General features: G+C 43.8%; 1 pseudogene; it reads right to left on the bottom strand.

Annotated features, from left to right (window-relative positions):
• Positions 1–15866: 15866 nt before the first annotated feature.
• LOC125531759 (putative F-box protein At2g02030) lies at positions 15867–17060 on the bottom strand (annotated as a pseudogene).
• Positions 17061–26132: the final 9072 nt, after the last annotated feature.

Below are 26132 nucleotides of genomic sequence, written 5' to 3' on the forward strand. Positions count from 1 at the left end.
AAACGTCACAACGTAACTGGGTGACTATAAAGGTGCACTACGGGTATCTCCGAAAGTGTCTGTTGGGTTGGCACGAATCGAGACTGGGATTTGTCACTCCGTGTGACGGAGAGGTATCTCTGGGCCCACTCGATAGGACATCATCATAATGTGCACAATGTGATCAAGGAGTTGATCACGGGATGATGTGTTACGGAACGAGTAAAGAGACTTGCCGGTAACGAGATTGAACAAGGTATCGGGATACCGACGATCGAATCTCGGGCAAGTATCGTACCGATAGACAAAGGGAATTGTATACGGGATTGATTAAGTCCTTGACATCGTGGTTCATCCGATGAGATCATCGTGGAGCATGTGGGAGCCAACATGGGTATCCAGATCCCGCTATTGGTTATTGGCCAGAGAACGTCTCGGTCATGTCTGCATGGTTCCCGAACCCGTAGGGTCTACACACTTAAGGTTCGGTGACCCTAGGGTTATAGAGATATTAGTATGCGGTAACCCGAAAGTTGTTCGGAGTCCCGGATGAGATCCCGGACGTCACGAGGAGTTCCGGAATGGTCCGGAGGTAAAGAATTATATATAGGAAGTGCTATTTCGGCCATCGGGACAAGTTTCGGGGTCACCGATATTGTACCGGGACCACCGAAAGGGTCCCGGGGGTCCACCGGGTGGGGCCACCTGCCCCGGGGGGCCACATCGGCTGTAGGGGGTGCGTCTTGGCCTATATGGGCCAAGGGCACCAGCCCCAAGAGGCCCATGCGCCAAGAGAAGAGGGAAAGGAAGAGTCCTAAAAGGGGAAGGCACCTCCTAGGTGCCTTGGGGAGGATGGACTCCTCCCTTGGCCGCACCCTTCCTTGGAGGAAGGGCCAAGGCTGCGCCCCCCCCCCCCCTCTCCCTTGGCCCTATATATAGTGGGGGAAAGGGAGGGCAGCAACACCTAAGCCCTGGCGCCTCCCTCTCCCTCCCATGACACATCTCCCTCCTCCCGCAGCGCTTGGCGAAGCCCTGTTGGAATCCCGCTACTTCCACCACCACGCCGTCGTGCTGCTGGATCTCCATCAACCTCTCCTTCCCCCTTGCTGGATCAAGAAGGAGGAGACGTCGCTGCTCGTACGTGTGTTGAACGCGGAGGTGCCGTCCGTTCGGCGCTAGGATCATCGGTGATTTGGATCACGACGAGTACGACTCCATCAACCCCGTTCTCTTGAACGCTTCCGAGCGCGATCTACAAGGGTATGTAGATCCACTCCTCCCTCGTTGCTAGATGACTCCATATATTGATCTTGGTGACACGTTGGAAAATTTTGAATTTCTGCTACGTTCCCCAACAGTGGCATCATGAGCTAGGTCTATGCGTAGTTTCTATGCACGAGTAGAACACAAAGTAGTTGTGGGCGTTGATTTTGTTCAATATGCTTACTGTTACTAGTCCAATCTTGATTCGGTGGCATTGTGGGATGAAGCGGCCCGGACCGACCTTACACGTACTCTTACGTGAGACTGGTTCCACCGACTGACATGCACTAGTTGCATAAGGTGGCTAGCGGGTGTCTGTCTCTCCCACTTTAGTCAGATCGGATTCGATGAAAAGGGTCCTTATGAATGGTAAATAGCAATTGGCATATCACGTTGTGGTTTTGCGTAGGTAAGAAACGTTCTTGCTAGAAACCCATAGCAGCCACGTAAAACATGCAAACAACAATTAGAGGACGTCTAACTTGTTTTTGCATGGTATGCCTTGTGATGTGATATGGCCAAAAGGATGTGATGAATGATATATGTGATGTATGAGATTGATCATGTTCTTGTAATAGGAATCACGACTTGCATGTTGATGAGTATGACAACCGGCAGGAGCCATAGGAGTTGTCTTTATTTATTTATGACCTGTGTGTCAACATAAACGTCATGTAATTACTTTACTTTATTGCTAAAGCGTTAGTCATAGTAGTAGAAGTAATAGATGAAGTGACAACTTCAAGATGACACGATGATGGAGATCATGATGATGGAGATCATGGTGTCATGCCGGTGACAACGATGATCATGGAGCCCCGAAGATGCAGATCAAAAGGAGCAAAATGATATTGGCCATATCATGTCACTATTTGATTGCATGTGATGTTTATCATGTTTATACATCTTATTTGCTTAGAACGACGGTAGTAAATAAGATGATCCCTCACTAAAATTTCAAGAAGGTGTTCCCCCTAACTGTGCACCGTTGCGAAAGTTCATCATTTCGAAGCACCACGTGATGATCGGGTGTGATAGATTCTTACGTTCGAATACAACGGATGTTGACAAGCCTAGCATGTACAGACATGGCCTCGGAACACATGCGAAACACTTAGGTTAACTTGACGAGCCTAGCATGTACAGACATGGCCTCGGAACACAAGAGACCGAAAGGTCGAGCATGAGTCGTATAGAAGATACGATCAACATGAAGATGTTCACCGATGTTGACTAGTCCGTCTCACGTGATGATCGTACACGGCCTAGTTGACTCAGATCATGTAATCACTTAGATGACTAGAGGGATGTCTATCTGAGTGGGAGTTCATAAGATGAACTTAATTATCCTGAACATAGTCAAAATGTCTTCGCAAATTATGTCGTAGCTCATGCTTCAGTTCTACTGTTTAGTTATGTTCCTAGAGAAAATTTAGTTGAAAGTTGATAGTAGCAATTATGCGGACTAGGTCCGTAAACTGAGGATTTTCCTCATTGCTTCATAGAAGGCTTATGTCCTTAATGCACCGCTCAGTGTGCTGAACCTCGAACGTTGTCTATGGATGTTGCGAACATCTGACATACACATTTTGATAACTACGTGATAGTTCAGTTAAACGGTTTAGAGTTGAGGCACCAAAGACGTTTTGAAACGTCGCGAAACATATGAGATGTTTCGAGGGCTGAAATTGGGATTTCAGGCTCGTGCCCACGTCAAGAGGTATAAGACCTCCGACGATTTTCTTAGCCTGCAAACTAAGGGAGAAAAGCTCAATTGTTGAGCTTGTGCTCAGATTGTCTGAGTACAACAATCGCTTGAATCGAGTGGGAGTTGATCTTCCAGATGAAATAGTGATGGTTCTCCGAAGTCATTACCACCAAGCTGCTAGAGCTTCGTGACGAACTATGATATATCAGGGACATATATGATGATCCTTGAGATATTCGCGATGTTTCACACCGCGAAAGTAGAAATCAAGAAGGAGCATCAATTGTTGATGGTTGGTGAAACCACTAGTTTCAAGAAGGGCAAGGGAACAAAGGGATACTTCATGAAACGGCAATTCAGCTGCTGCTCTAGTGAAGAAACCCAAGGTTGAACCCAAACCCGAGACTGAGTGCTTCTGTAATAAGGGGAACAGCCACTGGAGCAGAATTACCCTAGATACTTGGTAGATGAGAAGGCTATCGATAGAAGTATATTGGATATACATTATGCTAATGTGTACTTTACTAGTACTCCTAGTAGCACCAGGGTATTAGATACCGGTTCGGTTGCTAAGTGTTAGTAACTCGAAATAAAAGCTACGGAATAAATGGAGACTAGCTAAAGGTGAGCTGACGATATGTGTTGGAAGTATTTCCAAGGTTGATCAAATATCGTACGCTCCCTCTACCATCGAGATTGGTGTTTGCGTTGAGCATAGACATGATTGGATTATGTCTATCGCAATACGGTTATTCATTTAAGGAGAATAATGGTTACTCTGTTTATTTGAATAATACCTTCAATGGTCTTACGCCTAAAATGAATGGTTTATTGAATCTCGATCGTAGTGATACACATGTTCATGCCAAAAGATATAGGATAGTAATGATAGTACCACCTACTTGTGGCACTGCCACTTAAGTCATATCGGTATAAAACGCATGAAGAAGCTCCATGTTGATGGATCTTTGGACTCACTCATTTTTGAAAAGTTTGAGACATGCGAACCATGTCTATTGGTGTATATGCATGAAGAAACTCCATGCAAATGGACCGTTTGGACTCACTTGATTTTGAATCACTTGAGACGTGCAAATCATACCACATGGGCAAGATGACTGAAAGCCTCGTTTTCAGTAAAATGGAACTAGAAAGCAACTTGTTGGAAGTAATACATTTTGATGTGTGCAGTCCAATGAGTGTTGAGGCGTGTAGTGGATATCGTTATGTTCTTACTTCACAGATGATTTGAGTAGATGCTGAGTATATTTACTTGATGAATCACGAGTCTGAATTATTGAAAGGTTCAAGTAATTTCAGGGTGAAGTTGAAAGATCGTCATGACAAGAGGATAAAATATCTATGATATGATCATAGAGATGAATATCTGAATTACGAGTTTGGCACAGAATTAAGACATTGTGGAAATTGTTTCACAACTAATACAGCCTGGAACACCATAGTGTGATGGTGTGTCCAAACATCATAACTGCACCCTATTGGATATGATGCATACCATGATGTCTCTTATCGAATTACCACTATAGTTTATGGGTTAGGCATTAAAGACAACCACATTCACTTTAAATAGGGCACCACATAATTCCGCTGAGATGACACCATATGAACTATGGTTTAGAGAAACCTAAGCTGTCATTTCTTAAAAGTTTGGGGCTGCGACGCTTATGTGAAAAAGTTTCAGGCTGATAAGCTCGAACCCAAAGCGGATAAATGCATCTTCATAGGACACCCAAAACAGTTGGGTATACCTCCTGTCTCAGAACCGAAAGCAATAAGGGATTGTTTCTAGAATCGGGTCCTTTCTCGAGGAAAAGTTTCTCTCGAAAGAATTGAGTGGGAGGATGGTGGAGACTTGATGAGGTTATTAAACCGTCTCTTCAACTAGTGTGTGGCAGGGCACGGGAAGTTGTTCCTGTGGCACCTACACCAATTGAAGTGGAAGCTTGTGATAGTGATCATGAAACTTCAGATCAAGTCACTACCAAACCTCGTGGGATGACAAGGATGCGTGCTACTTCAGAGTGGTACGTAATCCTGTCTTGGAAGTCATGTTACTAGACAACAATGAACCTACGAGCTATGGAGAAGCGATGGTGGGCCTGGGTTCCAAAATGGCTCGAGGCCATATAATCCGAGAGAGGATCCATATATGAAAACAAAGTGTAGACTTTGGAAGAACTACTTGATGGTCGTAAGGCTGTTAGGTACATATGGATTTTAAAAGGAAGACGGACAATGATGGTAAGTATCACCATTAAGAAAGCTCGACTTGTCGTTAAGATGTTTTCCGACAAGTTCAAGGAGTTGACTATGATGAGACTTTCTCACTTGTAGCGATGCTAAGAGTCTGTTGGAATTATATTAGCGATTACTGCATTATTTATGAAATCTTGCAGATAGGATGTCAAAACATTGTTTCCTCGACGATTTTTGAGGAAAGGTTGTATGTGATACAACCAGAAGGTTTTGTCAATCCTAAAAGATGCTAATAAGTATGCAAAGCTCCAGCAATCCTTCTAAGGACTGGAGTAAGCATCTCGGAGTTGGAATGTATACTTTGATAAGATGATCAAAGTTTTGGTTTATACAAAGTTTATGAGAAACTTGTATTTCCAAAGAAGTGAGTGGGAGCACTATAGAATTTCTGATGAGTATATGTTGTTGACATATTGTTGATCAGAAATGACGTAGAATTTCTAGAAAGCATATAGGGTTATTTGAAAGTATTTTTCAATGGAAAGCCTAGATTAAGCTACTTGAACATTGAGCATCAAGATCTATAAGGATAGATCAAAACGCTTAATGGTACTTTCAAATGAGCACATACCTTGACATAATCTTGAAGGTGTTCAAGATGGATCAGTCAAAGAAGAAGTTCTTGCCTGAGTTGTAAGGTATGAAGTTAAGACTTAAAGCTCGACCACGGCAGAATAGAGAGAAAGGACGAAGGTCGTCCCCCATGCTTAAGACATAGGCTCTACAGTATGCTATGCTGTGTACCGCACCTGAAATGTGCCTTGCCATGAGTCAGTCAAGGGGTACAAGAGTGATCTAATAATGGATCACAGGACAGCGGTCAAAGTTATCCTTAGTAACTAGTGGACTAAGGAATTTTCTCGATTATGGAGGTGGTAAAAGAGTTCGTCGTAAAGGGTTACGCCGATGCAAACTTTGACACTAATCCAGATTATTCTGAGTAGTAAACTGGATTCGTATAGTAGAACAGTTATTTGGAATAGCTCCAAATGTAGCGTAGTAGTTGCATCTACAAGATGACATAAGAAATTTGCGAAGTACATACGGATCTGAAAGATTCAGACCCGTTGACTATAACATCTCTCACAAGCATAACATGATCAAATCCAGAACTCATCGAGTGTTAATCACATGGTAATGTGAACTAGATTATTGACTCTAGTAAACTCTTTGGGTGTTAGTCACATGGGGATGTGACCTTGAGTGTTAATCACATATCGATGTGAACTAGATTATTGACTCTAGTGCAAGTGGGAGACTGTTGGAAATATGCCCTAGAGGCAATAATAAATTAGTTATTATTATATTTCCTTGTTCATGATAATCGTTTATTATCCATGCTAGAATTGTATTGATAGGAAACTCAGATACATGTGTGGATACATAGACAACACCATGTCCCTGGTAAGCCTCTAGTTGACTAGCTCGTTGATCAATAGATGGTTACGGTTTCCTGACCATGGACATTGGATGTCGTTGATAACGGGATCACATCATTAGATGAATGATGTGATGGACAAGACCCAATCCTAAGCCTAGCACAAGATCATGTAGTTCGTATGCTAAAGCTTTTCTAATGTCAAGTATCATTTCCTTAGACCATGAGATTGTGCAACTCCCGGATACCGTAGGAGTGCTTTGGGTGTGCCAAACGTCACAACGTAACTGGGTGACTATAAAGGTGCACTACGGGTATCTCCGAAAGTGTCTGTTGGGTTGGCACGAATCGAGACTGGGATTTGTCACTCCGTGTGACGGAGAGGTATCTCTGGGCCCACTCGGTAGGACATCATCATAATGTGCACAATGTGATCAAGGAGTTGATCACGGGATGATGTGTTACGGAACGAGTAAAGAGACTTGCCGGTAACGAGATTGAACAAGGTATCGGGATACCGACGATCGAATCTCGGGCAAGTATCGTACCGATAGACAAAGGGAATTGTATACGGGATTGATTAAGTCCTTGACATCGTGGTTCATCCGATGAGATCATCGTGGAGCATGTGGGAGCCAACATGGGTATCCAGATCCCGCTATTGGTTATTGGCCAGAGAACGTCTCGGTCATGTCTGCATGGTTCCCGAACCCGTAGGGTCTACACACTTAAGGTTCGGTGACGCTAGGGTTATAGAGATATTAGTATGCGGTAACCCGAAAGTTGTTCGGAGTCCCGGATGAGATCCCGGACGTCACGAGGAGTTCCGGAATGGTCCGGAGGTAAAGAATTATATATAGGAAGTGCTATTTCGGCCATCGGGACAAGTTTCGGGGTCACCGATATTGTACCGGGACCACCGGAAGGGTCCCGGGGGTCCACCGGGTGGGGCCACCTGCCCCGGGGGGGGCACATGGGCTGTAGGGGTGCGCCTTGGCCTATATGGGCCAAGGGCACCAGCCCCAAGAGGCCCATGCGCCAAGAGAAGAGGGAAAGGAAGAGTCCTAAAAGGGGAAGGCACCTCCTAGGTGCCTTGGGGAGGATGGACTCCTCCCTTGGCCGCACCCTTCCTTGGAGGAAGGGCCAAGGCTGCGCCCTCCCCCTCTCCCTTGGCCCTATATATAGTGGGGGAAAGGGAGGGCAGCAACACCTAAGCCCTGGCGCCTCCCTCTCCCTCCCATGACACATCTCCCTCCTCCCGCAGCGCTTGGCGAAGCCCTGTTGGAATCCCGCTACTTCCACCACCACGCCGTCGTGCTGCTGGATCTCTATCAACCTCTCCTTCCCCCTTGCTGGATCAAGAAGGGGGAGACGTCGCTGCTCCGTACGTGTGTTGAACGCGGAGGTGCCGTCCGTTCGGCGCTAGGATCATCGGTGATTTGGATCACGACGAGTACGACTCCATCAACCCCGTTCTTTTGAACGCTTTCGCGCGCGATCTACAAGGGTATGTAGATCTACTCCTCCCTCGTTGCTAGATGACTCCATAGATTGATCTTGGTGACACGTAGGAAAATTTTGAATTTCTGCTACGTTCCCCAACAGCTGGAAATAATCGTTATGATACAACTTGGTGATCACCAATAGAATGCTTTCACCAAAACAAAAATAAAAATCGTTATGATACGCGGGTAGGAGTATGGAACCCACAAGGGATCGATCATCAGTTTTCCTATCTACTAGTACACTTTAATTATCTGTTCCGTGAGTATTAACGGGTTCAATTAAATCCAGGGTCATTGACATGTACATGTTTTCCTCAAATTTTCATTCCCATATAAATACTTGATTTCGGCCAAAAAAAGTATGAACACTTGACAGTATCCGTGATGTGTTACATGTATCACACTTGCAGGAAACAATAGAAAACAACCAGTTGAGAGATGTAGGCCACCGATCGAGCACAAATCGCTGAAAGAAGAAATCGTGCAAAAAGTACTAATCAACCACACGGTTATAATCGCCGGCCAATATCAAGTCGAAATCATCCATATGGAGCACAAAATCACGGAAGGGGATTGGAGCTATACCTTTTGCCGGCGACGACGGGGATGTACCACGGCCTGACGAAGATCCATTGGATGGTGATTGGGGAGAGGCAACGGCGAGGTCTGCTGGCGCAACAAAGGCAATGGCCGCCAATAAGTAGCTGCCGCCAGCTGTGTGCTTGTGAGCTAGGTCGTCGGCGTGTCCCTGTCTGGCCGTCGCCTAAATTTCGCCGGACGCTGAGACTGACGGCCGAATGCCTGGTGTCCCTTTGTACGCCAAAAAAAGCTCACTTTCTGTTCTTTGCGCACCTACCAAGGAAGGAATGTTCCTCGTAAGTTTATGGTGCTCTGATGGAGACCCATATCCTCGGTTTTATCTATGCCTTGCTCACCTATGCTGAATCGGCCTTTTCCAACATACTAGCAAAGTGGCGTGGCACGGCTAGATGAAATATTTAATATTCTTTTTTTTTGCGGGGGAAAATATTTAATATTCGAACTTGATGTGAGCCGTTCTTATCCTCCAACCATCTTCGACATATATACGACACTGCCACAATTTTTGACATGGTGGCAGCAGCAAGCCTCACCACGTGCCTCTGTGCCACAGCCTATAGGATACGGGACACCTCATCTCTATAGAAGTGCATGCTCTAACTAATGCAATCAAAAAACCGATCTGATGAAAGAAGCTAGGCGTCTTGAACTCAAGACCTCTTAGCTTTGATACTGAGAACTTTCATGGTACCCTGGTACTCAATAGAAAACAACCGGTTGAGAGATGTAGGCCACCGATCGAGCACAAATCGCTGAAAGAACAAATCGCGCAAAAAGTACTAATCAACCACACGGTTATAATCACCGGCCAGTATCAAATCGAAATCATCCATATGGAGCACAAAATCACGGAAGAAGATTGGAGCTATATACCTTTTGCCGGCGGCGACGGGGATGTGCCACGGCCTGACGAAGATCCAAAAGAACTCAATTCCCTGTTTCGTACATTTGCCCCTAGGTACACCATAGGGAGTACACCTTGCTCAAGGGGTGGCATGCATGGCGGATACTCTAGTCACCATCCTTAATTCCCGACTTCCTCTGATGGTGTAATGTCGGCTCTTGCTGGCAAAAGCAACTGGTTGGTTGAAGGCCACCACCTTTTGGCTCACAATGATTCCATACTGCAACTTCCCTTGCCTACATCCAAGACATTTTCTTTCGGCTCCCCATGGCTCCTCGCGATGCCCTGCCGCATCTATCCCAGGAAGTCTTGCTGGAACTTCTCTTCCTGAATTATAGCCAACTAATCCAACAGCAGATGAACCTGAAAATGATGATATTGATCTGTTAATACTGCAGTGGGTTGTAGTCTTGTCTCTAACAACATGCAGCAATCATGCATGCTATATGACGACTATGATACAGGAGTAGGATTGGTGGTTGCCACGTGGGATCTCGTGATGCTATTTTCTTAGTCTATATCTATATCTATATCTATATCTATACCTAATATTAAAGAACGGAAGCTTTTATAGTTCTCTATAAGTCATCCCGTTTATATCCGTTAATTTTATGTTAACTATAAAGATTGATGGCTGAGATCTCTTCTATTTTTTCTTATCAAAAAGTTAAGGTTTCCGTTCCATCTCTTTCAATTGATCACATCAGGCCTAGCGATCAATTTCTTTTTTGAAATCCTAGCGATCGATCTCTTCCTGGCCTAGCGATCTATTTTCTCTCCTATCTAAAAAAGGTAGCATCCCTGATTGAAACCTGACTGGATCGATCTCTTTCTTTCGTTTTTTGCCTAAAAAGAAAAGAACAACGATCTCTACATCTATCTCGTCAAGCTGTCCTTTGCTAATTGGTAGCGATGCTGTCCAGGTAAACTCGTTAGGGCCAAGGCCAGCCATCCAGTCCACACGTTTGGTTTTGACATATTGGGCAACCAATCCAATCCTCAGGGACACTAAAAAATACAAAAATCCAATCTATACTTCTATATGTCAAGACGTGCATAGATGGCTATGAAATCAATCTTTTCTTCATAAAAAAGGAGTAGAGCGTTCACGCACGTACAGTTTTTGTGGGCTTTTATTGGGCTAGCTTTGCATGTAACATGTGTCAATCGTGAGGCTAGCAGGGCTATCTCTTTCTCTCGTCGGCTCCAGCGGCTCTCTGTATGTTCGAGCCTGTGTGGATTATTTATAGCTGCAAGGGCACATCAACGACATGACGGACGACGACAATTTGCAAGGTAAACGAAGGCTCTCGATTTGTTTATTACTTTTTATTTATGAAGTGTGATTGCCCTTCGTACAATACATCTTCATATAACACAGTGTCAATTGATTACATGTCTCATTATCTAAGTAATGCAAGGTAAGCAGCGGCGTGCCATTTGTTTTGTCGTTTTTTATGAAGTGTGATTCCCCTTCGTACAATACATCTTCACATGACACAATGTCCATTGAGTACATGCCTCATTACCTTAAGTTAATCTTGTATATGCGCCTGACTCTCTCCTTAACTCTAACCCTAAAGAACAAGGCTGGCCTCGCACACTTCCTCTACCTCCAGGCTATCTACCGTTACTCTCGGCGGCAAATGAAAGGACATCGCCACGGCCACCTCTTCACTGCCTCGGATTCGATGACAACAACGAGCAATATGAGGATGACATGTACGAGGGCAACTAAGATGAGAGAGTGAAAGAGATAGATGACGGGAAAGGGTAGACCAGCCGTCAAATGCCGTGTCGCCATCCTTTACCGCATCCCCATCCTCGTAGCCATCACCGAGTCTGGTGCTAGAGGAGGTCGTGCGGGTTGAGATAAGAAAGAATTGGGTCGTCATCCTGTTGAGCCCATCTACAACATATATGTGGTTGATCGTGTAGCCTCATGTCAACACTGGTAGCCGTGTCAACAAATTAGTGCCCTTAATGACGCAAAACTCTCATGGGTAGCGCCGGGCAGAAGCACGCTTTGCTCGACCAGCTAGCGCTTGTCATCAACGCATAAGCTGTTGGACCCGGGGTCTCTGGTGTCACATGATGGATGGTGTGTTATGTTTTTACTCCCGTTGCAAGGCACGGGCATGTTTCCTAGTCATAAAATATATATGGATATTGACCAACTATATATGGAAATTCCTAAAAAAAACTTTCTCTACACTTTTGTGGTGGGAATGAGTATATTGGCTAGAGAGCAAAGATATTGTAAGAAAAACTATTAGCTAAAACGGTAGACTGAGATATATAAGAATATAAAGAATGATTAAACAAAAGATTGTTTCTTTTGGTTATGTATAGGTTTTCGTCCGTATTTCATGAAGGTTGGTAGTGATTTCTTTCTTTAGGCATTTGAACAAACCTTGAAAGAAAATTAAGTTATGGAATGGGGAGGGTAAAATTTATATATGTTTACAAAGTGGTTATGGCACCAGCCCGAGCAATTGCGTCGGGCTAACATACAAGTTTTATATAAATTGTGTGGCCGACGTACTCACTTGTCTAGCATCAGCAGCTGCGGGCTGCCCATGGTGCCCGGCGATAGGATGATCTCGTCGTTCCCGTAGCGCGCGTTGTTAAGGTAGCGCTGTGTGTCTACCCCTCGGAGTCATGGAACACGAGGCCGTGCTGGCTCCAAATAATCGAAAGTCCGGGGAATAAATTCAGTGTTTTGGTATCGTCATGCCAAGTCAGTATGTCACCAGACCGTACAATAAAAATAACAATCACAGAAACAGCAAGTCTGTTGTCGGCTCTGACCTCTGATGATATTGATGAACAGGATCTTGGCCACTCTGGCATGGAGTAAGACATCGATCCCATCCGCTCGTGCATACCACAGCTGGTCCGCGGCGGTCAGCCTTGAAAATGAACCCACCAACCTTGGTCCCCTGAACGTGCTCGAAGGTGAACCCGTTATCTGGCCCAACCTGGAACTCGAGCAGCCCCCTCCTTAGAGCGACAGTCAACGACGTGCCGAGCCACCGAGCACCGAGCACAGCAGTTGTGGTAATAGCCTTGGAGATACCATTTTGTTGTGATTAATTTCTCTATATGATTCTACAGAACATACATAGGGCTTGTCATAGCAGATAGCGATCCATGTACGTAGAAGCTCTACCCATGGCATTCGCAATATTTTCGCTGTCCTTTTGTTTTTCGGAAGTTCAATTTATTTGCAATGTTTGTGGTCATGAAGGCAAAGATTAATTTTGCTGTGATTAACTTCTCCATGTGATTTTACAGAGCTCAACCCTAGAAGCTAGTGATGCATGTACCGAGAAGCTCTAGTACTGTATTTCCAATATTTTGTCGCAAAGTTCCTTCCTAGCTCGGCCTCCACAGTCCCTCTTATCTACACCATTCGTTTTGCTTTGGGATTTGTGCAGGAAAGCACCGTCACAAGCATGCAGTTGTTTGATGCAGTGTCATTTGCTGGCGCTGTCATGTCTGTTGCAGGCGCAAACAATAATCAAAGGCAAGCTAGGCCTGTATGCTAGTCTCCTGGTGGCTTAGTCTCAGTGGGCATTTAAGAGGACAATTGGTTTGATGCCAACATTTGGCATTGCCAATACTTGGCAAGCCAACAATTGGCAATATCAAAAGTTGCCAACAATTGGCAACTTTTTGTAAGGTTGACAAGTAAACATGGTAGCCAACCAAGCACTAGCCAATATTTGGCATTTTCCAAATGTTGGCATGCCAATTTTTGGCATCCAACCAATTATGAGCTGGTCAAGAATTCACATGCTCACATGCAACAGTTGCTCTCATGCAGCAGCTTTGCACTGTACATGACACTGTTTACTCTCTCTCTTTTCGAACTTTCACCGATGAACATGCAACACATGCAGCCAAAATGTGATAGGAGAGAGAAGAGAATGGGTCCATGCAGAATTCTTTGTCCAACCGGGAGAGAGGCCGGGAGAGAGAGGGGTTTGCATGGAGAATTTTTTATCTCCACCCCTTTGTCTCATGTGCATTGAGTACTAGTAATTTCTTATTCAAGGAAGTGACATTTAGGATATTTATTTGATATTTTTAAAGAGCAGACTTTACTGAAAGAGAGAAGAAAGAGAGAGAATTGCATGTAAAGTTTATGAGAGAAAGATGCGCTGCATGCAGAAAAGAGAGTGAGGTCTGCACTACATCTCAGTCTGACAGGAGATGGGCAAAAAGAACGTCACATCAGGTACAGTCCCTACTAGTCCTAGCGCAAGAGATTAAGATTTGAGGGCTGACGCCGGTTGCTAATTTTCCATCAATGCACACATCCACATGGAACTGAGCAGAGAATGGATGGCTACGATAGTGGGTACCACGTAGGACGAGCTACAAAAAACCGCACTCATATTTTGTTGATTTCTTGTGGTTGAAAGTTCAATTAATTTGCATTATTTTTTGTAAGAAGGTGAGATTGTCTCATGTCCTGCGGTTTGCACTCAGGATTTGCCCAGTGAGGACTTTGTCGATTCAGGCCCGTGTTGGTGTTGGGGCAAGTCGGCACCGACATTCGACGTAAGTTATTGTTTCTCACCTTAGAAATGATTTGAGTTCTTTGTGAAGGAAATCTGCTATTCGGCCGTTGATCATTTTCTACAAAATAAGTGTTTCTTCTTTTCTTGGACTTAAATGTGGAAACATGGTAATGGCAAGTCTGGTTTTAGGGCTACTTTATTGAAAAACAATATGTTATAATTCTTTTCTTGGAGTACGGAAATTCAAATTCGGAATGATGGCAACGGTAAGTACCGGTTATGTGTGCAGCCTGAGGAGTTTCTAATGATGAATCTTTTGGCTCTGGTAGCCCCTTTAGGCCTCATTTGTTTGGGCTACAGATTCCTAAGAATCAGCTGTGGCTACAGATTTTGAGAATCATAGGTTTACTATTGTTTACCGTGCTTTTTAGAATATCAGAAGTACTGTGAAATATCTGCAACGCCCCAAATGCACTGGTCAACCATGAAACGTGCAGAATTAATCACACTCATTGAACCGTTCACAAATCTTCCAATTCATACGTACATACATACATATATACATACATACATACACACACATTCTCACAGGGAGAAAACACACATAATATGAACAAATGTCCGTCAGAGAAGAGAAAAAAATGACAAATAACATGTCAACTTCTCAACGACAATAGTAGAGCAGCGGTGTCAAGACCCTCTACTCGATGAACAACATGGAGATGGGAGAGCCGATGCAGCGCAATAGACTGAGCATGTTGAGGGCATGGCTGGAGCAGGGAGTGGTGGGCTTGGGGCGTCGCTGGCCAACCACGGGACGGTAGGGGGCGCATGAGGTTGGGTCAAGGAGGATGATGCACAAAGGTCGGAGAGGTGGAGGAATTCAGATCCGGCTGCCATGGGTGCTGGCGAGGGTAGGGCATGTGTGCCTCGCCACAACCAGATGGGAAAAACGAGGGATGGGACGAGTGTAGGGGAGGGATGAACGGTTTGAGAGGTGGTAAAAATCTGTAAAAATGTCAAGTGAGTGCGGGAAGCAACAAAGAAGCTCGAGAATCAGCGATTTCAGTGATTCTGACTTTGGTTGGCCCTTAGTTCATTTAACAGAATCAATTCCGGCAGTCCATTTAATATAATCAATTCTGGAGGAATCAGTTCAGGAAGCCGGTTGTTTGTTAGGGCTATGGGCCTTGGTATATTTAAGAAAGAGGCATTTGGGGTTATGCAACACCTTCAAAGATAGCAAATCTTATGTGGCAACCTCCAAAGGGTTTTAGAGGTTTTGGAGTGTACTACTATGTCTAATTCCTTAAAACTCGTTACCTTATATTAATTCTCTCTTATATTTCTCTTATGTTTGTACGTCTGAGCTCCTTTTCAATTTGACCGTCGTATGGATATAATTGAAATTTTCATGTTCAAACTCAAACAATTTAATAACATTTAAAATTCATGGATTGTGAAAAAGAAGAAGCAAAGCACCCGATCTTCCATTAGGTGTGTGTGTGCCTCTTCTTTTCGAACAGAAGCGTGTTTCTGACAAATAACATAATACTTCTGCAAAAACCATTAGAGTGACATAGTTAACTAAAGCTTCTCATCATGCAAGCCCTAAAAACCATGTCAAAGTTCATATAAAATCTACCGTGTGCAAACAACTATATTTGGTTAAAATACCAGTGATTGTCCTTGCTGATTACATAGCTAGCAATAAGCCAGCTAACTAGATTTGAACTAGGGTAGGAATGAAAAAGATTACATCAAAGTCCTCAATGGTCCCCCATGAGTATTCAACAAGTGTACCCATGTCGGGGTTACGATACTTCAAGTCAGTCATGCAAACCATAAATTTATTTCCTTGATGAGTTTGACGCCAGAGATACGATGATCCGTCTTGGTACACTATCTCATCGTTGAATGTAGCTATCAGATGAACATAAGCCCGGAAGTTGAAAACATGGCGCTGCTCCCACCGTGGCGGGTTGTTGCTTTCCGCATCATTGCACATCCATATCTCAACAGATTCATAGTTGGGCCCTAGACGATGGATGGCTAGCTCACCGTTCAACTTAGCTAATCTGGATTCTAAATAGTTGCCCGCTTCAAACCATGGAGGACCGGTCATGATGCTGAATGATTCGTCTTCAAGACTAAACCGGACAAAGCACGTCATACTTGCATGATCAGGTAGAAGCGAGGGATCACATTCATACATAAGTGAGCACTGGTCAACTGTCCAAATCAGGGAACCCTTGAAGAAGGTCGCAATCCGTCCTGCTAGAAACGGGTGCGGTGGTTGTGCGGCCGTCTTACGCCAGTATTGGTCCTTTCCGATAGTGAACACCTCCATCCCATGGCCACCCATGGCACGAGTTTCACGGTAGAAGAAGCGAGCGACCTTGTAGGCGTTGGAGCGATGGTCGCGCCCGAAGCCGAATGCTTGGTGTCCTTGTGCCACGAAGTGCCGGCGTGGCGCAACGCTGTTGGGGCTCCAAGGGAGCTCGATGGTTTGGCTTGTGGCTGGGTTGAGCACACGCACAGTATCCTCGGCGGGCAGGAGCACGAGCCCGTCTCAGTGGGCGAACCCATGTCTTGTCTTGGCCTCCTCATCGGTGAACGAGGAGGTGTCGTGCAAGAGGGTCGCGACGCCATGCCGGCTCTCCTCCCACAGGTAAAGTCCCGGGGTGGCGACCTTCCCTTTGATCCTTTCGCTTCTGATACGTGGTGCGATGAGCAGGCTGCAGGGCTTCTTGACTTGCTGATGAAGTCGGTAGAGGTGCGCCTGAGAGAATGAGGGGTCGGCGCCGGAGATGGTGTCGTGCCAGGCCTTGCAGACGCAGCGTAGCCGCAGCAGCGACTTGGCGGGCAGCCGGACCAGGATCTCCCACACGATCAGCTCGTGAGGCAGGCACGACATCTTCGCCGATTGATCGACCGTGTTGTCTGCCGCCGGTACGATTTGTGGCTGCGTATAACTGTACAATATATAGACGCATGTGTACCAACAGAGAGACAAACCAAAACGACTTGGTGTCTCAACCCAGTTGGACACGTAGACCAACTCCCAATTTGCTCGGAAACTACAGCTAACTCGAACATGGAAACCTAGAAAACATGCAAATTAACTCCAATTTGCCTCTTGAGATGTGATGTTTTGTTTGCTGTGCTTTGGGCTCTTAAAGCATCAAGCAACAACAGCACAAAATCAAACAGCCATTTTGAAGACGGCCACGTACATGACGCAATTGCCAGCATTGGAGAGGTTAGTTCGATTGCACTACGACAGCCAGCATTGGAGTTTGTATATATAGCAGTTGAGTCCGAGACCAACACGGATACACACGTCCGTCGGTAACCGCCAGCCCCCGGCATGCCGGCGCCGGCTACAACCCTGTACAGTCCCTGCCGCCGCTGCCGCCAGGACTAACTCTCCGAGAGCACCTCATGTCGACCGGTCTCAAACTGCCCCACGAAAAGTTCGCCAACTACTCCTCCACGGCGGGCCACGGCAACGCCTGGTCGTCTTGTCTAGGTCTAGGTCCACCTCTCGTGTACCGGAAGCCGGACAACTGGGGCATAAATCGACCACGGGGCACGCTTCCACACGTAGCCTGCCGGAGGGCGTCGAGCATTACCTCCGCGCCCGTCGAGATGAGAAAATGTATGTAACAATAAGGCACCTCTAGCTTATACCCTAAAAGGCGTTAGAGGAGTAAAAATTTTACTCCTCTAACTAGCACCTAGCCAATCCCTAAACCTAATAGAGGGGTAAATCTTTTACTCCGCCTCCTATCCGGCGCCTATATTTACTCGGACGCCCATCGCTGGAGCAAAAAATCTGCTCCCTCGCTGCCTCATCCACCCCACTCCCGTGCCGCATCTATGCCAGCGCCATCCTTCCCGCCCCCACCGGCCACCACCTGCCACCGCGGATGCTATATATGTAGGCCCCATCGCGGTTCTCTCCCTCCCTGATTTGAGCCTCTCTCGCCGTCATCGGCACAAAAATCCATAGATGTACGGCTGCCGCCACCGCCGCTGGATTTGACGCATCTGGCCACCGGCGACAACGCCTTTGTCATGGATTGTCCGGGTACCGAACTGCACATCCTCGACAATGGCTTTGTGCCACATCTAGGTATGGCCTCCTCCTCTAGCCGCTCGGATTTCACTCGTTGACGGTTCACTGGCAAAGACACGCCCGGCCGTTGGCCAAGCTTGGGACTGGCCCAGCAGCTGCCCATGACAAGTGGTGTGCCGGGTTTCGACCATGCCGGAACACCCTGGATGGGTGTTCTTCAAGTGCAAAAAAGAGGGGTGAGTGCTTGTTTTAATTCATTTGTTCATCGGATTCCGCACAATTTGTAGCTCATTGTTTGCTCAAATTTGTGTGTCGGATGGATGCAAGTATTGGTATTATGAAAAGATTTACATCGACCTATTGATAGCGAGAAATTTGATAGATGTTCATGCTCTCCTTGCTAGAGTAGAGACTAGAGATGAGACTAGATGCGGCGCAATGTCGAATTCGTCGGAACCAAAAAAGAAAGAATTGTGCAAGCTTGAGAAGCCAATTGAGAGAATCACCAATGAAGACATAAAAAAAATATTAATCCAACTAATGGAAGCAGTTATGGAAGTTGGATATCTATTAAAGAGTCTAATTTTCTCTAGTTTCGTCTCATAGCGAAGAATTGGTGAATTATTTACTCGGATGTATCAAAATGCCGCTCAATGAAATAAAGAAGCAAGTTGTTTTGGTGGCCGAAAATGAAATGCAAATGTCAAATTATTTTACTTCGTTATATTTAGGGAATCTGCTAGGTCCGGCAAAACTTAGTGGACTAAATATACTCCACTAGGGTTTACTCAGCCGGATACTCCCCTAATAGGTTCCTTTCATGTATAGTACTTCATTTACATCCCTCATTTATACACTAACCTTCTCTCCTCTAAACTAGGCTGACAGGGTTATCTTCCGTGGAGATGGCCATGCACCAGTACCTCTACTAGCAGAAGGATGAAGCGTCTGAGCTTGCAGCCCGTCAATAAAAGCCGCGACTCGGGGCGCCAGTTTGTCACGGCCTTGGTGGACAAGTATAACAAGGATCATAATCTTTCCGAGGTTTGCCCGTCCTATATATGGCGTCTCTCGCTTGCTCTACGCTACCAAGGGTTGCATTATCACTGTATCTTTTATTTGTTATCATAATAATTAATTGCTAATAAGATATGGTCTTCCTGCTATTTTAGGATCTTGCATATGAATTGATGGATATTGTGTGCTGCCAATCGATTCATGGGGGAGATAAGTTGTACGACCATATCAATTTCAACGCAAATACCAGAGGAGCTAATGATATTGACAACCTATTCTTTGCGGAAGTCATGTATAGGCAAAAATAAGGCGAGTTGTATGTCGGATGTTTATGCATGGCTCAGCCGATTGATAGTGGTATGCCATACAATTACATTACCTTTACATTCTTATGACCTTTATTCTATTAACCTGCTATTTTTTCGCCCTTTTCTTTCATCTCATCCATTGTCTTTAGTTATTATTTCATGTGTAATACTTGAAGTTATAACATGGACTAAGTACACATTTTTACTATATCTAATTAGCTTATTCGTTATGCATCGTTGGTTATTTGTAAGTTAATGACATTCTCACTATGTATCTCTATACTGTTTAACATAGGGAACTGCTACGGTTGAAGAAGTAATGGAAGTGCTGATATGAAGCACCCCAACAGTGGTAGTTACACCGGTGTTCACATAACTTATGCATTCGGTTGAGCAAAGATACAACACAAAGACTTTGACAAAGAGGATGACGAAGACGAAGTACATGTAATGTGAATGACAATTTACTTCTTGGCAAGTTACCATTTAACATTTATTTTTCTTGCCATGTTCTCGTTAAACATTTAGTTTGCTTCCATCCTTGTTGATTGCATTTCTTTTGCATTGGAAGTTGATAAGGATAGGTTAATATGGTTGTTTGGGGGCCAACAAGAAAAGAAGCAAAGGAGGCACACTTAACTTCCCCGCGAAGGAAGAGTAGAGTGGAGGACACTTACATTTGGTCTTTACTAACGTCCTTTGGGGATAATTTATGAAATATACATTTATTATACGTGTTGTCCATAGCTTGCTTAACTTTGTGGCTACAGTTGGTTTTTGCGCCACGCAACGAGTCATTTAGTATAGAAGAGTTGTTGAGATGCTCTAACCCACGTGGGGATATTTGTACCGAAGACCCTTACGTCCTAGAATACTCTAGCATGATATTTAGATATTTGGATGCAAATAACACATTTATAATACATTAGATGGGACAAATTTTCTTTATCAATGAAGTTGTTTCAAATTTGTGAAGATTTAAGGCAAACACCTAGTTGCTTGAACGTCCCAATCAAAACTATGAAAATAAAAATCTACGAAGAAATAGTTTTTAAATTTAGCAAAAGTCATTTGTAATTATAGATAATATAATGGCAATACAAAATAATATCAATCTTAGTCTCTAGTAAAAATCCTGTATCTAAACTAGAAAAGCTTAATTTTGCTGGTTATGATAAAAAAAATCTTAGTAGACCAAAAAATAGTTATTTATCACTTGACATCACTAGTCATCCGACATATTTGTTCATATAATTTTGTGCTTGTATGAATATTGATGTTCATCATGCATTGGTCTTAACGTAATAGTCATTTCTTAGTTGTATAAGAAACAACGAAACTAGTAAAAAAAGTATAATATTATACTAGAGGGTGTTAATAAGAAAAATGATAGAAGAAGTTATGAACAAGTAAAAAAGTTTGGTATAAATACTTAAGTGGCAAAAAAAATTTGCGTCAACAAAAAATGTTATTCTTTTATTTGTCGAATTATGCTCAGATAGACAATGATGAGGTTATAAAAAATTTGTGTTGGCCGTTAATGAGCTGCAAGAGAGTAAGGGTAACAGTTAATACCAAAGTGTCGTCGATACAAAACAAAAATAGACTATATAATTGTGTTTGATACAACATGTTTAAGGAATATGCTGCCTCCCCAGACACAAGTTCTTCTACTGGTTGATGCTCAATGATAGAATTAATACTTGTGATCTGCTTATCAGGAAATCCTTTCCTCTGGATTCCACAACATGTGTCTTATGCAATGATGATGAGATGGAGGACAGAACCCACTTATTATTTTCATGCTCATTCAGTCAAAATTTCTCGTGGAATATTGGTTTTAAATGGAACACTTATTTGACCATTCATGACATGATCTCTGATGGCAAACTAAGACATACATTTTTCCTTTCTTCATGGAAATTGTGATTGTGGGATGCTGGAGTATATGGAATCAGAGAAATGGTTTGATATTTGAAGATATACCATGTTCCATAACCTCATGCAAGTTTGAATTCATCAAAACTTTCAAGCTCACCATGAGAGCCAAGCCTAGCCTCAAGGATGGCATGTCATCCTAGATAGACAACATTTGAATAATAATGTAATGTAATGTAATTTTATTTTTATACCTTCTGTAAACCTTCTCACTCTGGTTGCTCCCCAACAACCATTGTACCCAGCACACTATTTTATTCCCTTTAATGAAAATGACACACAGTAGGTTTTTTGCCCTACTGTTTTATGGTCAAAAAAATGTTTAAGGAATATGATATTTGGCACAGAGTCATGCTTGTTGGAAATATGCCCTAGAGGCAATAATAAAAGGATTATTATTATATTTCCTTGTTCATGATAATTGTCTTTTATTCATGCTATAATTGTGTTATCCGGAAATCGTAATACATGTGTGAATACATAGACACCAACATGTCCCTAGTAAGCCTCTAGTTGACTAGCTCGTTGATCAACAGATAGTCATGGTTTCCTGACTATGGACATTGGATGTCATTGATAGCGAGATCACATCATTAGGAGAATGATGTGATGGACAAGACCCAATCCTAAACATAGCACAAGATCGTATAGTTCATTTGCTAGAGCTTTTCCAATGTCAAGTATCTTTTCCTTAGACCATGAGATCGTGTAACTCCCGGATACCGTAGGAGTGCTTTGGGTGTACCAAACGTCACAAGTAACTGGGTGACTATAAAGGTATACTACGGGTATCTCCGAAAGTGTCTGTTGGGTTGACACGGATCGAGACTGGGATTTGCCACTCCGTATGACGGAGAGGTATCTCTGGGCCCACTCGGTAATGCATCATCATAATGAGCTCAAAGTGACCAAGTGTTTGGTCACGGGATCATGCATTACGGTACGAGTAAAGTGACTTGCCGGTAACGAGATTGAATGAGGTATTGGGATACCGACGATCGAATCTCGGGCAAGTAAAATACCGATTGACAAAGGGAATTGCATACGGGGTTGCTTGAATCCTCGACATCGTGGTTCATCCGATGAGATCATCGAGGAGCACGTGGGAGCCAACATGGGTATCCAGATCCCGCTGTTGGTTATTGGCCGAAGAGCCGTCTCGGTCATGTCTACTTGTCTCCCGAACCCATAGGGTCTACACACTTAAGGTTCGGTGACACTAGGGTTGTAGAGATATGAGTATGCAGTAACCCGAAAGTTGTTCGGAGTCCCGGATGAGATCCCGGACGTCACGAGGAGTTCCGGAATGGTCCGGAGGTAAAGAATTATATATGGGAAGTCGAGTTTCGGCCGTCGGGAAAGTTTCGGGGTCACCGGTATTGTACCGGGACCACCGGAAGGGTCCCGGGGGTCCATCGGGTGGGGCCACCTATCCCGAAGGGCCCCATGGGCTGAAGTGGGAGGGGAACCAGCCCTTAGTGGGCTGGTGCGCCCCCCCCCTTGGGCTCCCCCTGCGCCTAGGGTTGGGAACCCTAGGGGAGGGGGCGCCTCCACTTGCCTTGGGGGGCACTCCACCCCCTTGGCCGGCGACCCCCCTAGGAGATCCCATCTCCTAGGGCCGGCGCCCCCCCTGGGGACCCTATATATAGAGGGGGGAGGGAGGGCAGCCGTACCCATGCCCCTGGCGCCCCCCTCTCCCACTCCAACACCTCCTCCTCCTCCGTAGAGCTTGGTGAAGCCCTGCCGGAGTACTGCCTCTCCACCACCACCACGCCGTCGTGCTACTGCTGGAGCCATCTTCATCAACCTCTCCTTCCCCCTTGCTGGATCAAGAAGGAGGAGACGTCACGCTGACCGTACGTGTGTTGAACGCGGAGGTGCCGTCCGTTCGGCGCTAGGATCTTCGGTGATTTGGATCACGACGAGTACGACTCCCTCAACCCCGTTCTCTTGAACGCTTCCGCTCGCGATCTACAAAGGTATGTAGATGCACTCCGATCACTCGTTGCTAGATGAACTCATAGATAGATCTTGGTGAAACCGTAGAAAAAAATTTATTTTCTGCAACGTTCCCCAACAATGCTATGATGTCATTTAGCTAGGTTTAAAAAGTTATAATTTGAAACAACTTCCTTTATACATTGCATTGTAACACATGAGTATCCGACGGGGGTCATAAAATTCAAAACCAAATATGATGTTTTAACTCAACGGGTCATATTTCTTGATCATTTGCAGTAAATATTTAGATACAACTTAAATTTATACTATTACACACTAATTATTTCTATATAATACTTTGTATTTTTCTATTTTCCTAAAATACCCAAGTTAAGGTACCATGTGTAATATTTTATAAAAAAGTTGTATAAAAAGTTAAGGTATCGGTATTTCATTTTTTTTCTTTTATGTTTTTTCATGTTCTTTCTTAATTTTTGTTTTCATATTTTCTGTTTTTACCAATTTTATCTTTTCAACATATTTTGTTTTTTAGTTCCATTTTTCATGTTTTCTCTAATGGGCCGCCGAGTCCGTGGGCGTGACCTGCGACTATTGCCCCGTGGAGAGGGAGGGGACGACTTGTTTCGAGGGAAGGTGGGTGGGTGTGTGTGTGTGTGTGGGGGGGGGGGGGGGGGGGGTAGCGGGGTGGAGCTTAAATGGAATTCCACGGCGCCCTAAAAACGAGAACCAAAATGCTTAATTCTTTTGTATGTAGACACACCTATTACATATGCGCGGACAAACAACAAAGGACACATCACATAGGCGTCTGCTATGCCTGGCAGGCGGCACTGCCGAGGGCTTGACACGCCTAATTGGTAGGCGGCACGATCGACGGCCTGAAACGCCAACTTGACAGGCGCCACTGCCGCTGTACAGCCACGACTACTTGTCAGGCGTCACTGCCGGTGTATAGTCACGCCAAACAGGTGGGCGTACTTATGTTTTTGAAACACCAAATCTTAAGACGAATCTCAACTGAAACACGGCAAACAGATGGTCGTGTTCAGATTCAAGTATTGACGCCTATCACAACTGAAACACGCCAAACAGATGCATCGTCATGAACTTCAGAGATCCTATCAAACACTGAAGGGGTCCTCATCATCCTTCTTCTCTTCTCCCCCACAAAGTCCTCCAAAGCGGTCACCATCATTGGGCACCCAAATATGCTTCGGCCTCCTCTTTGCATCCTTGTAGGCTCCGCCACCTATCATCTCTCTGGGTGTCCAAAACCGGATGAGTCTGCCTTGGTTTACGAACAAAAGTATGTGGGCGCCGCTGGTACTCATCATTCCTCGAACTAGACCCTGGTCTACCCGAGCCGCTCCTTGAGGATTGGCCCTGTCGCCCCTCCCTCTAGTGAGGTTTTTCCGGGCTGGATGCTTTCTCTCGAGACTCATTCTGTTTGTAGTTGTAGCGGTTGCCCCTTCCAGGCTCCCTATCATCAGATATGTATGCTTTGTTGTTCTGGGAACTTTATATGCTTGGTTTTTCTTTTTTCTTTTCTTTGCTTCTCTATAGCGTATTTCATTTTTTCTTTTATGTTTTTCTTTTCCTGTTCCATTTAAAATTTTTGTTTTCATATTTTCTGTTTTTTTACCACTTTTATCTTTTCAACCTATTCTATTTTATTATTTCCATTCTCATATTTTATATATAAAAAAGGAGTGAACCTTTTTACGTATCATAAATATTTAAGAAATTGTGCGATTTTTTTAACACACCCATGAACATTTTTCTAAGCATGTGATATTTTTACATTTTGTGAGCATTTCTCATACACATAATGATTTTTTATAATTCCATTATAATTGTTTATAGAATTATGAAAAAATTAATGGTACAAATTTTTTTCTGAAATTTAAGTGCACATTTTGTAGGAAACGAGGAAATTTTTTTAAAATCAATGTTGAACATTTTCCAAAAACACATGAAAATATTATAAATGTGTGAACATTTTCAATTTATTTAAAATTTATTTCAGCAATTGCGTGAAAAATGTTTTACATTTTATGAACATTATTTGAAAATGTCATGAACATACTTTTTAAATCCATGGACATTTTTCAAATATCAAGAGTACTTTTTTGAGTAATACAATTTTTTTGAAAAATCATACTAATGAATTTACAAATATCTTCAGAAAATACCATTAATACTTTTTAAACGTTTGAGCATTTTTGAATGTCACAAACATTTTTTTGGATGGTATGAACACTATTTAAAAACTAGAGTAATTTAAAATTAAATTACTTTAAAATGATTTAAATTAGTTTACAAGAAACTTGGAAAATTCAAATATATATATTTAGTGCGGAAAAAGGAAAAAATAAACAAAAAAGATTCTTTTGAGTATCAAATGAGCAAAGAGCAAATTATCAAGAGTTTGAACTTTTAGCAAATTGTTTGAGCTGATCAGCAAGCTAATCTATTTAGTTGTAGGTGCACAGCTTCTCCTGACGAATAATTGAATACTTTTGCAGAAAGGCCATTAGTGACCTAGTGAATTAAAGCTCATCACTATGCCCGCCTTTATGAAATCACTTGTCAAAAATCATACAATCTACCTCGAGCAAACAACTATATTTTTTGTTGAATGAACCAAAGATGACGCTTGTTGATTACACACGGCAATAAGCAG

This window comes from Triticum urartu, chromosome 7A (genome assembly GCF_056163025.1).
Source record: "Triticum urartu cultivar PI428250 chromosome 7A, HENAU_Tu73, whole genome shotgun sequence".
Taxonomy (NCBI): Eukaryota; Viridiplantae; Streptophyta; class Magnoliopsida; order Poales; family Poaceae; genus Triticum; species Triticum urartu.